The sequence below is a fragment of the Equus asinus genome, chromosome X (genome assembly GCF_041296235.1).
Source record: "Equus asinus isolate D_3611 breed Donkey chromosome X, EquAss-T2T_v2, whole genome shotgun sequence".
Lineage (NCBI taxonomy): Eukaryota > Metazoa > Chordata > Mammalia > Perissodactyla > Equidae > Equus > Equus asinus.
Genome location: NC_091820.1, coordinates 65,169,380 through 65,180,274, shown reverse-complemented (window position 1 = coordinate 65,180,274; position 10,895 = coordinate 65,169,380). Strand labels below are relative to the sequence as shown.

General features: G+C 35.3%; 1 protein-coding gene across 1 annotated transcript in view; it reads right to left on the bottom strand.

The window, feature by feature from the left end:
• Positions 1-5,322: 5,322 nt before the first annotated feature.
• LOC139042703 (transmembrane protein 182-like) overlaps positions 5,323-10,895 on the bottom strand; it is a 139,343-nt gene continuing 133,770 nt past the window's right edge. Inside the window, exons 7-10 of the transcript XR_011499751.1 lie at positions 8,793-8,878; positions 8,448-8,567; positions 8,286-8,357; positions 5,323-7,444 (exon numbers count right to left, since the gene is read on the bottom strand). The gene's annotated coding sequence lies outside the window, so the exon portion shown is untranslated. The remainder of the gene's footprint in view (positions 7,445-8,285; positions 8,358-8,447; positions 8,568-8,792; positions 8,879-10,895) is intronic.

Here is a 10,895-nt window from a genome sequence, read left to right as displayed (position 1 = left end):
CTGACATCCAGCTCTTGATAGAAATTGCAATATAATCTTGTAATAACTTTCATGAATTATGCTGTAATCATAGTTTCATTAATATGAGGAGTGACATTTGAGGTTGCTTAGTGTCTAACACAAATGATAGACACAGTCAAGGAAAATAAGTCACTTAGAGGGCTTACATATTCAAGCTGCCCATCATCTCTTAAATTTAGTGAACTTGTCACTCAGCCCTACTCTAAAGGGATACTTTTTGGAACAGGGGAGGGAAATAGGGAGAATGAGACTGCCTGATACTGTCCACACATTGCTGCAAAATTACAGTTATTGTTTCCCCTCCACACACACAAACACTTCACACAGCTTTATAGAGTCCATGCCACAAAACATACCAAGCAAACAACTGACACATTAGTTAAGAGGCCTTCCATTTTACTTTGACAGTTCATGATAGTGGAATTTAATTGTAGAAAAGCAGAATAATTTCAGCTGAATGTCATTTGGTTCATTCAAACTGGGAACCAGGGACATTTTTAACAAAGGTTTTGAAACTTCTTTTGAAATCAGGAAGCTGCTATGCACAGATAAGAGGAGAGGTTTGAGGATTCTCTATCAGAAATTTCAAGGTTTTTTTCATCTGCTTTTTCACATTAACTGGTAATTATCCAGAAAGGCACATAATAGTGCAGAAATGACAGAAGCCAACAAAGGTTTTCCTAAGATATGTAAATTGTCAGTGATCGGCAAGGTGAAATAGAAAGGCTTTCTACAGCACAATTATTTATGCCAGTTCAGTTTGCTTTTAGGTAACTGTGATGGTCTGCTACAGAGCAGCTCCTTATCATGGGTCCTGCACATTAGCTTCTACCAGTCACTAAGAAAATGTGGCAAAAAGGTTGCTTAAAAGGCTGGTGGTTGTCCCTTATTTAGAAATTGTTTTCTGAAAAACAGCATTTTGATGACAAGCCTGTCACATTAAACAGTAAAAGTTTCATTTAATTTTCCAGCATGGCATAACGATTAGAGACTTTCTAGTCAATATATACGTATGAGTTTGATCACACTATGAATGTGAAACTTATCAGGACCCTATAGATAATCAAACCACGTATCCCATGGGTAAACCATGAAGGATTTGGGGGACTTCTTTAGTGTACACCGAAGTTTGTCTTCTTTACAGAACCTCTCCTGGCCCATAGAGATTTCCCAGGGCCCCATAACAGGCTCGATAAATCTGACTTATCCAGAACCCTGGCTTGATTGACTTCATACTTGCTCTGGTCTCTTACCAGTGCCAAAGGGTTGGCAAATTTTCTTATATACAGAAAGAGCCTAACAAGTAATATCAATAATATGTAGAATAAAAATAGTAATATTATTATTTACAACTATCATATATTGTTTATTAAAAGCCAAGATATTAACTCATTCCATCCTCAAAACAACCCTGTGAGATGTTTATTCTCCCAAATTTACAGATGAAGAAAGAGACTCAGAAAAGCTCATTAACTCGTCCAAGAACACACCTTGCAGATAACAAATCAGAGTTTAGATTTTAGGTCTGTTTTGTTTCTGAGGTCTATTCTCTTAATCATTAGATGATATTTCTACAATGATTATTGGTTGAATGAATAAATAAATGATGACAATCCCTATCACTTACCACTCTCCAGAAGTCCCTTATTTCTACCTCTGCTTGTTCTCCATTTGACTACCACATTTGTTTACTCTCTACTCCCAGCCTTAACTCTATCTCACAGTTCTGGATCTCTCCTCAGCAAAATGATTCTATGGTCAGCCTTCCAGATAAAACCTCAAACTTGAGATGACCCTTGACGTCTCTCCTCTTGAATCCTGTCCACATAGGTTGCCACATGGCATTCCCAACTCTTGTATGTAGAGTACACATATTTACTGAAAATATATCTGTTTCCCAAGATAAATGTTTTGAATTTATATTTTCCATAAAAAAGATATTGTGGGCCTGCCTGGTGGTGTAGTGGTTAAGTTCACATGCTGTGCTTCAGTGGCTTGGGGTTCACAGGTTAGGATCTGGGGTACGAACCTATGCCCAGCACATCAAGCCATGCCAGGTGGCATCCCAGATAGAAAATAGAGGAAGATTGGCATAGATGTTAGCTCAGCAACAATCTTTCTCAAGCAAAAAGAGGAATGTTGGCAATAGATGTTAGCTCAGGGCTAATCTTTCTCACACAAAAAAAAAAACAGAATAAAAGAAAAAAAACTGAGCAAACTGAACTCTTCTGCATTGCCCCTCCTAGGAGGTAACCCTTAATATACAAACGTTTGTCTTCAGTTGAAAACACTTATGTAATAGTTTCGCAGTTTGCTCTGCCAGGACAAGATATTGCCACAAAAATCGATGTAATTTTTGTTTCTTCTCCCTCGTTTCCTCAAATATCACCAGCTCTAAGGATATCTCAAATGTTTCTAGGGGGAGAAACCAAAGAATTAAGCGTCAGGATAAACTAAAGTCAGCTACACATACGGTCCCTCCCTAATGGAGTAGTATTTGAGGATCTCCCTTCCTGCCCAAAACTCTCTCCATTTTTATGGTACATTTGGCCCTCCCGAAATATTTGAGTTGAAAGGATAATAATTATCAACTCCAGTTCGTTTAAACTTTTACAGATGAGGTAAGTGAATTCAATATAGGCAAAACAGCACAGGTCATCAGTGGCTTAAAGAGGAATGATGTCCGGAGCATGTCAGTTATAGTATTTGACATGCCTGAAAATTACATCTACCTGCAATTGCCCTACTCAGATTTTCTTCCAAAGGAGGCAATGCTAGGCTGCTGTTTTTGTATTGTGCTTGGTTGTACAAGGATGACCACAGATGGAGCCAGAAGTGGTTACGTGAACCGAGAGAACATAAACTATCTGGTAAACCATGAAGTAATCTGACAAAGGGAGATTCGACAAATTAGAGTAATGGCATTTAAGCCAATTATATTAAATGTGTCAAATTCCTGAACTGAGACTGCAGAATATAAATAGGATTGTTGAGTTGCAAGTGATTGAATAGAGCAAACAGATAAAAAAAGAAAGGATTTTATGACAAAAGTAGCAATGCTGTGAAACCGACTACAACAGGAGAGAGAGAGAAAGAGAGAGAGATATTGAGAGATCTAGAGGCTGAGAGAGAGAAGGAGAAGGAGGAAACGGGGAGAAGGAGACTTAAAGGTGGAGGTCAGGAGGAAGGGAGGGAGAGAGAGAGGTGGAACAAACAGTAATGCATAGTCATTCTGCTTTGGAATCTGAAGGCTTTTTATTTCCAGTGAGATTCATATGGATTTTGATAGCAAATTCAGTTTCTTAAGTTGATGTCAGTGACTTTCTTGGATCTCAATGGGTTTAGGAAGTGCATATGCAAAGCAAAATCACATAATTTTGTGGATATAAAAAGATGAAACTTCCTAGGATTTCTAATACCACGTTAAATAATATTGGTGATAGTGAGTACACTTGTCTTGTTCCTGATCTTAGAGGAAAAGCTTTCATTTTTTTCACCAATGAATACGAGGTTAGCTGTGGGTTGGTTGTATGTGGCCTTTACATATTGAGGTATGTCCCTTTTACAGAGTGTTTTTATCATGAAAGGATGTTGTATTTTGTCAAATGCTTTTTTGCACCTATTGAGATGAGAATATGATTTTTATCTTTTATTCTATTAATGTGGTTTTTCACATTTATTGGTTTGTATATGTTGATCCATCCTTGCATACCACGGATGAATCCTAGGGCTCATTCCAGGGATGATCCTTTAAAGTACTATTGATTTCAATCTGAAAATATTTTGTTGAGAATTTTACCATATTCATCAGGATATTGGTCTATAGATTTCTTTCTTTGTAGTGACTTTATCTGGTTTTGGTATCAAGGTAATGCTGACTTCAAAAGTGATTTTAGGAGCATTCTCTCCTCTTCAATTTTTTGGAGGAGTGTGAGAATTGTCATTAATTCTTCTTTAAGTGGTTGGTAGAATTCACTAGTGAAACGTTCGATGTTGGGCTGTTCTGTTGGGAGGTTTTTGATTACTGATTCAATCTCCTTATTATTGGTCCGTTCTGATTTCTATTTCTTCATGACTCAGTCTTGGTAAGTGATATGTTTCAAGCTTTTATCGATTTCTTCTAAATTATCCAATTTGTTGGCACATAATGGTTCAAATAGTTTCTTATGATTCTTTGTATTCTCTGATGTCAGTTGTAATGCTCCTCTTCCATTTTTGAGTTAATTTTTCAGTCTTCTTTCTTTTGTTCGTTAGTTACTCTAGCCAGAGGTTTGTTAATTTTATGTTTTCAACAAACCATCTCTTAGATTCATTGATATGTTCTATTGTATTTTTGGTCTCCATTTTATTTATGTCTGCTCTTGGCTTTGTTATTTACTTCATTTTGCTAACCTTTGAGTTACTTTCTTCTTTTTCTAGCATCTTGAGGTATAAAGTTAGGTTGTTTATTTAAGATCTTTTTTTTTTTTTTTTAAGAGTGTCACCTGAGCTAACAGTTGTGGCCAATCTTTTTGTTTTTAAAGATTGGCACCTGAGCTAACAATTGTTGCCAATCTTTTTTTTTTTTATGCTCTATCTCCCCAAATCCCCCTGGTACATAGTTGTATATCTTTGTTGCAGGTCCTTCTAGTTGCGGCACGTGGGACGCTGCCTCAACATGGCCTGACGAGCAGTGCCATGTCCGTGACCAGGATCTGAACCAGCAAAATCCTGGGCCGCCGCAGCGGAGTGTGCAAGCTCAACCACTCGGCCACAGGGCCGGCCCCAGATCTTTCTTTATTAATATACATTTATTGCTATAATATTCCATATAAGAATTGATTTTGCAGCATCCCATAAATATCGATATGTTATGTTTCCATTTTTATTTACTTCAAGATATTTTTTTGATTTTCCTCTTGATTTCTTCTTTGACTCATGTGTTGTTCAGGAGTGTGTTGTTTAGTTGTGACATGTTTGTATATGTTCCAGCTTTCTTCTTGTTGTTCATTTCTAGTTTCATATCATTGTGGCCAGAAAAGATATTTGGTATGATTTTAATCTTCTGAAATCCCTAGTTAGAGCAATAATATAGATAAAGAAATAAACATCATCCAAATGAGAAAAAAGAAATAAAATTGTCTTTATTTGTGTATGATGTGATCTTTTATATATAAAATCCTAAAGACTCGATCAAAAAAAGATAGAACTAATAAACAAATTCATTAAAGTTTCAGGATATAAATCAACATAAAGAAACTAATTGCGTTTCTATAAATAACAATGAAATATCTGAAAAATAAATGAAGAAAACAATCCCATTAACAATAACATCAAAAACAATAAAAACTTAGGAAGAAATTTAACCAAGGAAGTGAAAGATCTATACAATGGTAAACAAGATTTTGATAAACAAAACTGAAGAAAATACAAACAAATAAAAAAATCCTGTGTTCATGGATCAGAATAATTAATATGGTCAAAATGTCCATACTACCCAAAGCTGTCTATAGATTCAATAAAATCCCTGTGAAAATTCCAATGACATTTTTCAAAGAAATAGAAAAAAATATTTTAAAATTTTTATGGAATCTCAAAATACCCTGAATAGCCAAAACAATCCTAAGAAAGATGAACAAAGCTAGAGGCATCATACTTGTTGATTTCAAACAATATTACAAAGCCATAGTAATCAAAACAGTACAGTACTGGCATAAAAACAGACACTTAAACAAATGAAACAGAATAGGAAGCATAGAAATAAACTGAAGCATAGACAATCAACTAATATTTCACAAGGGAGTCAAGAATACTCAATGGAGAAAGAATAGTCTCTTTAATAAATGGTCTTGGGAAAACTGGATAACCACATGCAGAAAAAATAAAATTGGACTCCTATCTCACACTACTCAAAAAATTAACTCAAATTGCATTAAAGACCTAAGCATATTACCTAAAACTGTAAAACTCAGAAAGAAACAGGGGAAAAGCTTATTGACAATAGTCTTACCAATGATTTTTTGGATATGATACTAAAAGTACAGGCAACAAATGCAAAAATCATCAATGAGACTACATTTGACTTAAAAAGTTTCTGCACAGCTACAGAAACAGGAAAACAAAAAAGCAACCTACAGAATGGGAGAAAATATTTTCACACCATATGTCAGATAAAGGGTTAATATCCAGAATATACAAAGAACTCATATAACTCAATAACAAAACAAGCAAACAATCTGATTAAAAAATGGGCAGAGGAATTGAAATTTTTCCGAAGAAGACATCCAAATGGCCAGCAAGTACTAAAAAGTTGCTTAACATCAGTAATCATCAGGGAAACACAAATCAAAACCACAATGTGATATCGTATCACATCTGTTAGACTGGCTATCATCAAAAAGACAAGAGATAAGTGTTGACAAGGATGTGGAGAAGAAGGAACCCTTGTGCACTGTTGAAGGGAATGTAAATTGGTTTTGCCACTATTGAAAACAGTATGGAAGTCCTCAAAAATGTTTAAATAGAACTACCATATGATCCAGCAATCCTACTACTGAGTATATATCCAAAGAAAATGAAACAGAATATTGAAAAGATGTCTACACACCCATGTTTCTTGCAGGATTATTCACAATAATCAAGATATGGAAACAGTTTGTGTCCATCAATAGATAAATAAAGAAAGAAAATGTGGTGTGTGTGTGTGTGTGTGTGTGTGTGTGTATTAGAATGGAATATTAATCAACCATGAAAAAGAAGGAAATGCTGTCATTGGGGAAAAAATGGATGGGCCTTAAGGGCATTATGCTGAGATATGTCAGATAGGAAAACAAATACTGTGTGATATCGTATGTGGAATCTAAAAAAATGAACTTCTAGAAATGGAGAGTAAAATGGTAGTTACTAGGAGCTGACAGACGGTGAAATTGAGGAGATGTTGGTCAAAGTGTACAAACAAAACTGGAAAGTAAATGTTTGGAGATCTAATGCATAGCATTGTGATTGTAGCTAACAGTATGGTATTATATACTTCAAAGTTGCTAAGAGACTAGATCTTAAATGTTCTTACCGCAGAAAAAGAAATAATAATTATGTTATGTAACAGAGGTGTTAGCTGAGGCTATAGTGGTAATTATATTGCAATATATAAATGTATCAAATCAACATGTTGTACACCTTAAACTTACATGGTGTTATACATGAATTATATCTTCATTTATTTAAAAGTGGTAAAAACAAAAACAGAGCTTGCTTCCAGTGGTTTCAGAAAAAAAAGTATGAAACTTGCTCTATCTTAAAACTGATATATACTGACCTTTGTTTTGTCACAGTGTATCTTTTATTTTTACAGCCTATGATTGTAATCAAAGTCTTCCTTTACGCACAGCCCGTACTCTGAAAGTGGTAATGGTAGTATATCAAAGCCATACATTTGATATGATTACTGTAACACAGAGAAAACAAATAAGACAAAATTATTTTAAAAATTATCTTAGCCAAAAGTAGGCTAAGTCTAAGTTGTTTTTTGTAGGGTAAGCAATGACAAAATTGGCAAAACAAATTAGAAATGATGATTTTTGCCAAGGCCTGTAAAATAAAATTTCAAGGACACATGAATTTGTGGAATATGAACTTTAAAGTGACTGGAGTAAAGGATTTTGTTATAGGAGAAAGAGTAGTCTTGAGTTTTTCAACTATTATGTATACAATGCCAATGAAGTTATGCTTACATCATCTAGATTCTTTTAGTACTTTCTAGGAAAATGACACTTTGTATTTCTATGGGACTTTCATTTCAAAGCAACTTCACTTGCATGTCTCTTTGAATACAAAACAGAACTAAATAAAATAAACCCATATTATTAGTATCTTAGGATCTAGGTAATGATTCAGATTACCTCATCTAACCAGAACTCTTAATGAACCTGAGTTCAAACTCCTCATATTCCAGTGCAAATATTATGTCTCGCCTTTTGATTTCTTCGTTTGTGCTTTAATAGTGATATATTTTCTCTTGAGAAATTACTATATCAAATCTATTAATAGTTATAACTCCTACTAGGTGTTAAGCTCCTTAAAAGCTAAAAATTAGTTATCAATATGTGTATCTGTCCTGGAAACTACCATGGCAATTATCAATGTTGTTTCAATGAACTTAATTGGTCAGCAAAAATATTAAATATGTATTTTTAAAATAACAAAAATAACACATATACACTGTTAACATGTTGAAGTTTCTTGGGTGTGTCAAATGGTATTATAAAATATTCATAACAAATATATACCTGGGGATAAGGACATCCAGAATGGCTGTGTGAGGAGCTTAGTAAGTCTTCTTTTAACAGACAATAATGAAGCTGGACAAAATAGTAGAAAATAACAATTTAAAGTCTCTAGATATTGACCAAAGGACATATGACAAATTGAGAAGTATTTATTCAAGATACCTGTTGAATGTCAGTAAGAACAGCAAAAGTCTGTAGCATTTTTTTCAAGGAGATGTTCCAACACATCCTTCAGTTTCTGTGATGTGAAAGTATGACCCTGAGCCAGGGCAAGTATTACTGCTGAAACACAGGGGACAAACTTTATTGGAAGCAAATCAGGAAAGAATCTAAGCTTAGGAACATTGTTGAAAAAAATCAAGATCTCACATGCACAGAATCATAAAATGGTAATATCATAACAGCAATATTTGAGACAATCAATAGAACAGCAGACCAGATAGAAATTTAACAGAGGGATCCAAGAAAAGTGAGAGTCAAAGATGGGTCTGATAAGATCACGCTTACCTCTGGTCATCTAGAAGGCTGTGCCAATGTGCAAGGCTCTTTCTGCTCCAGAGATACTGGAAAGGACCCTTGCAAGCTACTAGTTCCTAGATGAATACAGAGTGGACTTGTAAACTCCTTGAACTTTGAAATAATTCCCCAAGTAACAAACAGATCTGACAGCAAAGGTGAAAAACTTGACTGGTTCAACGTGTTTAAGAATTATCTCTGAACAACCAGTGACTAACCACTATGAGATGCTAAACCAGGGGTGCTCCCTAAGAAGCCAATCTAAAGTTAAATACAAAGAAAAACTGAGCAATGACATCAGAGACTCACAGTGGGAGAAACGGAATCAACAGAATTAGTCCAGGTAAGTCACTAAATGAATGAACAGGTGAACAGAAAACAACAAAAACAAAAACAGCTATAAAGATAAGCCCCAGAGGGAGGGAAATCAGAATCTAGAGTTGCTATGATACATTATATAAAATTTTCAGTTTTCAAAAAGACATTAAGAGAAATATAAAGAAACAGGAATGTGAAACTACACTGCTGAAAAAGCATGCAATAGAAACTGGCTATGAGAGGGGTGATGACTACAAATCAGGAGCTTCCTTTACCCTCAGAGCCCATCTCAGGGCTATGTTTTCAATGCAGCAGAGGTTGTTGGCATTTCTCATTTTTCTCAGCTCCAGGCTGAAGAAGCTCTATTCTGGACAGTGCTCCTGAGAGCACTGGAGGTCCTTTCTTCCACACAGTCCTAATACATATGGTAGAAGTTCTACCCTAGGCATGGCAAGCCAAATATACTGGGATTCCAAATGCTGTAGCCTTACCTTGATTGTAGGCTGGCTATTCATGCCAGAAGGGGCAAGCCAAGACCAGGAGATATTCTCTTATGTTTCCACTAGCAAAGCATATTTATCAATCTAAAATAAGTAGTTCGGTGTCTCTGTTCCAAGCTCCTGTGAAGTGGCATAAAAATTCAGCCTAGGGGTAGAGCTAGGCTTTAAGGATGAAGAGCTCTGGAGTTTTGTCTGAAGGAACTGATTTATTTGGTATAGAATGTGAAAACTTTTGTGACCAAAGCATCGTTAAAACAGTGGAGATCTTGGTATACAATAATTAAGTCAGAGCATCTGGTAGCTCCATGATACTTGGAACAATAAGAAAAATGATAGATCAGCTAGAAATTTATCAGAGAGTACTTGGGAGGGATATAATCTGAAACATACTTCAAGAATCACACTCAGTCTTGCAGGTTAGAAAGTCGGTGTGCAGGTATTAGGTAGTACCCACTCAGGAGCAATTAGAGCAGTACTTAAGAAAATCTTTTATAAATCTTTCAAGTTATACACAGTACCATCAACAAAGGATATAAGCCTTACCACCACAAAGGGCTTTATTACAAATTCTGACCAAACACTGCCTGAACAATAAACTATTTTGACCTGGAGATGATTTTTAGAAAGTCAAGATCAAAAATGAAATTACACTCAACCCTCTTTTTCTTGACAATGGTATGCTTACCCAACACAATGCCCTCTCAGGAATGATCACAAAGGGAGACTCCAAGGTAATAGTCATGGCTTAACATGGGGAAAAGTCATAAACTTTTAGAACTGTGAAGAAGCCTACAAGTGCACACACATTTAATGGCAAAAAAGTAAAATTCTAGCTAGCTAAGGAAGCTTTGGCAAACATTTTGGCCAATAAGTGGATAGGTTGAACCATGGGCAAAAGCAAAGCATCCAGGATTGAGGAATTAAAAAATGAAAAATACCAGAGTGAGTGCACTGGAAACTGCATAGGTACAATTCACCCAAGTTACTAAACAAATAAATCATTAATCAAGAAAACAACAACATATCCTGGAAGAGGGTTAGATTAGCACCCAAATTTGCTACAATATATTATTTAAAATATCCAGGTTTCAACAATTATGAGATATGCAAAGAAATAGAAACATGTAACCCAAAAAAGGAAAAAAGCAAGCAATAGAGACTGCCTTTGAAAGAGACCAAATGCTGGACTAAGAAGACAAAGTACCTGCTGTAAATATGTTCAAAGAATCAAAGGAAGCACTGTCAAAAAATTAAAGGACAGTATTATGAAAATATC